A 3,833-nucleotide genomic window follows, 5' to 3' on the forward strand; every position below is an offset into this window, starting at 1 on the left:
TACCTAGTTTTTGAAAGTCACTGCGGGAAAGTTAAATGTTATATCGTAAGGATAGCTTTTTGGAAGAAATAATAGATAATTGTACTAGATTTACAAGCGCAAGAAGAAGCCCTTGAAGAACAGTCAAAAGAACTCTTTTCCCAACTGTTCTTAAGAGGTATTAGGTGTTACGTGCACTTGGCAATAGGTATTATAAGTAATGTTTGTCAAGTATTCTCTCTCATACAGACGAATTACATATACATACTTAGTTAATATATAGTACAATATTATTACTGAATTACATAGCATGTAGCGTCAATATTCGGCCCATACTCTTTTTTATCCATATTATAAGTCAATTTTTAAAAAAATCTTCGATAATTTTTTTTTTAAACAAAAATCACGATTTAAGTAACAACAGGCTATAATAACAGGTCTCTGTTACATCTTAACTGCCATCTAGCGGGGATACATTGTATTTACTATCGGATGTGTCCAGATAGACATCTCTATGATCAATTCTACAACTGGCATGAACACTGGCAAGCTGGGAAGTGGGTCCTTGCGCAGAATATTGGTGGGGAAAGACCTCGAGCAGGTGTAGGAATAGAGTTGTAGTTTTCTTTAGAAGGCTCTGTATAAAAAGCTAACTGGATTTAAAAAAATCAAGAGGTTTTTCGTTTGGTTTTCAAAAATCAAAAGAATTGTTATCTTTGCACAAATTACACTTAAGGTTGTCGTAATAATGATTAAATTTACCACTAGGGGGGCAATAGGGGAAGAGCAAGAAAGTTACGTTCTTCCAGTTGACTTCGTCAATGAGTTCGGCAGTTGGCTTCGCAAACTCGTAGATTCTAACATTTAACTTACTGAAGCTAAATTTTCCGCCCCAGACTGCACAATTGCATTACACGTACACTGTAATTTTCTGCCCTACTAACAGCAGGTCGTGAAGAAATTTAGGTGAAGAGGATTGTAACATACTTACTGCGACCTCTAGAATGTGATGGTTTTCTTTTTTTGTTAATTATATTGCCAACCCGAATAGAGGGGCGATTTTCTATGACAATTAACCACCGCTTAAACTTTGTATGAGAAACTGATTAGGCCCCCTAGCGTATCTCGCAAGAACTATTTTCTTAAATGTCAAAAGTTCGACAGTCGATAGTACCGATCGTAGAAAATCTCCCTTATCAACTGCCATTGATTAATCGTGATAGTTATTCAAATAATACTACGATTTCCATCACTGAACCCGAATAGTTATGAAGTACTTTGTATAAATCGGAATCTCTCAATCCTACAGTTATCGGGGATCTTCGGGCGCTATCGACAATCTTCGGGTCAGCTCGCAGGTTGAACCGAGACAAGATCGGTACATTTAAATATCCCAGAGGCTGGATGTAAACAGCTCATATCTGATTAAACTTGCGGTATATCGTGTACTTACTACTGATTCGTTTTATGACATCATGCTAGTTTTTTTAAGCAAGTGAAAGTTTGTGAAGATGGATGTGTGTTACTTTTTATTCTGTAACACTGAGATTATTTCACTGAATCAACAAAGAATCAAAAATATAAGATACTGTAAGATGAAGTTGTCATAGTGCCTGTATAAGATTAATAAAGGTGGAATAAATATAAAAAAATAAATATAAATTACAGAATACTATGTAATTAAACAAAAGCCTCGTTAAAAAAGACAGGGCAAATGACAATTTTTTTTTGACGTCAACATAGAAATACGTTTAAAGCGTAGCATTTTTAGGAGCAAATATGTATATTCATCACGGTAGTAATAAGAAGCTAGATTATAGTAAATAGTTCCAATTTCTTCAGTAACTAGGTGTTTAAGTTTAAATGTAGGCTCGCAGCGCCCCCAGTTGTAAGCCATGGAACTAATCTATAACTACTACTCCACATGCTATTCACTGAAAACTTACTATTTATTGTATGGAGCGGTAACGCTGCGTTTATTTGAAAAGTATTATACTTTTACTTACCAACTCAAGTAGGGTATATTCCCGGTGTCCACCCCCTGCTTGTCCACCCCGGGTGGACAGAGACACAAATCTTTTAAAAAGTTCTCGTTGTCCACCCCTGGGGGACCCTGAGAATTAATTTTAAATTATTCCCGCTGGCCACCCCGGGTGGACAAAGACACGAGTTTTATATTACTACTCTCGATGTTCACCGCCGGTGGACAAAGCCACTGCTTGACTTGTGACTTTGATTAATACCTATTGTGAAAATTATTTGTGTAGATTGCAAAAGTAAAAGATGTTGATAATATGATTAAACTATGTTAACCTACTTAATTAATTTTGTTATAATTATTTACACCCAATTCCAGCAAGCGTGGACATTGAGAATGTTTATTTAAGCAGTGGCTTTGTCCACCGGCGGTGAACATCGAGAGTAGTAATATAAAACTCGTATCTTTGTCCATCCGGGGCGGCCAGCGGGAATAATTTAAAATTAATTCTCACTGTCCCCCAGGGGTGGACACCGAGAACTTTTTAAAAGATTTGTGTCTCTGTCCACCCGGGGTGGACAAGCAGGGGGTGGACACCGGGAATATACCCTCAAGTAGTAGGGAGGCGCGTAGCAAGTTTCGATTTCAGTCAAATAATGTTTTCTGTTTCGCAAATATTATGAGTTCAAGTTGGTTGTTTCACGTTGATCACCTTAGATTATTAATTTCTGATTAACCTATTTCTCGAAGATATTTAAAAACAGTCGCTATTTAAAACAACTTGAAATCAGGTAGTTTACTAAGTTGACGAAAAATTATTAATCTTGTACTAGTAAAAAGTTCATCTAAATTTTTTTCGTAAATAATGTTGAAATTGTAATTATTAGAAACACATTGAATCAAACAATTGAAACACTTTATTACACTCTAACACCAACGAAAATACGAAACTGTGACGTCACTACACCGTATTTCTATACTAAAATGTATTTTTGACATTACATAAAGGATAGCTGATTTGTCTGGTACTCAACTACCAAATTAACTTTTTTTTAGCTGCAGAAAAGCTTAACTGTTTAAACGTAATATAATGAGGAACGTCCCGCCTACATTATGAGGCTGTATATGTTTCCACCCTAATGTCTTACTTAGAATAATGTGCGTGTGTTTTCAATAAGTCTGTGCGTTACGGAGTGGTGATTACTGCCCTCTAGTACCAAGTACTTAGTACTAAGAACTGTTAGTACCACGCATATTGGCACTAATTGGAAGAAAGCACCTACACCACTACTACCACCTTACTCATGTACTTATAGGGTTTTCAGATGACCAGGCAATCAGAGAAGGTCCCGGAATTCGGTGCCTTGTCTTTTGTCCAGTGATTATATCGAAATGTACAAAATTCTTCTTTCCCAATTGCGTATCAACTAACACTATATTTTAACCTTTGTTGTCATCATTATTTAAGTTCAAGAATATTGTTTTATTTGAAGGTAATTAATGTCATATTATCATTGAATTTGTTTTTAATGAACAAATTGTGTGTTTGTACATGCAACATGCAATGTGTGTTTCTATCTCACTATAACACAGGTTCTAACCTAGCACGGGAGTCGAGGTGTATAAAGAATCCAACAGATTTGTGGTACTACGTAAAGCTAATTTTAATAGAATTTTAAGTAATGATTATGTATGATCAATGTTTATATATTGTGTTAATTTTCCTGTCCTAATGTAAAATACTTGATTTATCCAACTGCCTGTGATACAGGATTATATTGTAGTACAGGCTCCCTAACTCTATGTGTGTACTATGTAATTAAATTATAAGAAGTAAGTTAAACATTGTACTCCTATATATTTTGAATAAAATTGA

This window comes from Anticarsia gemmatalis, chromosome 8 (assembly GCF_050436995.1).
Source record: "Anticarsia gemmatalis isolate Benzon Research Colony breed Stoneville strain chromosome 8, ilAntGemm2 primary, whole genome shotgun sequence".
In the NCBI taxonomy this organism is placed as follows: domain Eukaryota; kingdom Metazoa; phylum Arthropoda; class Insecta; order Lepidoptera; family Erebidae; genus Anticarsia; species Anticarsia gemmatalis.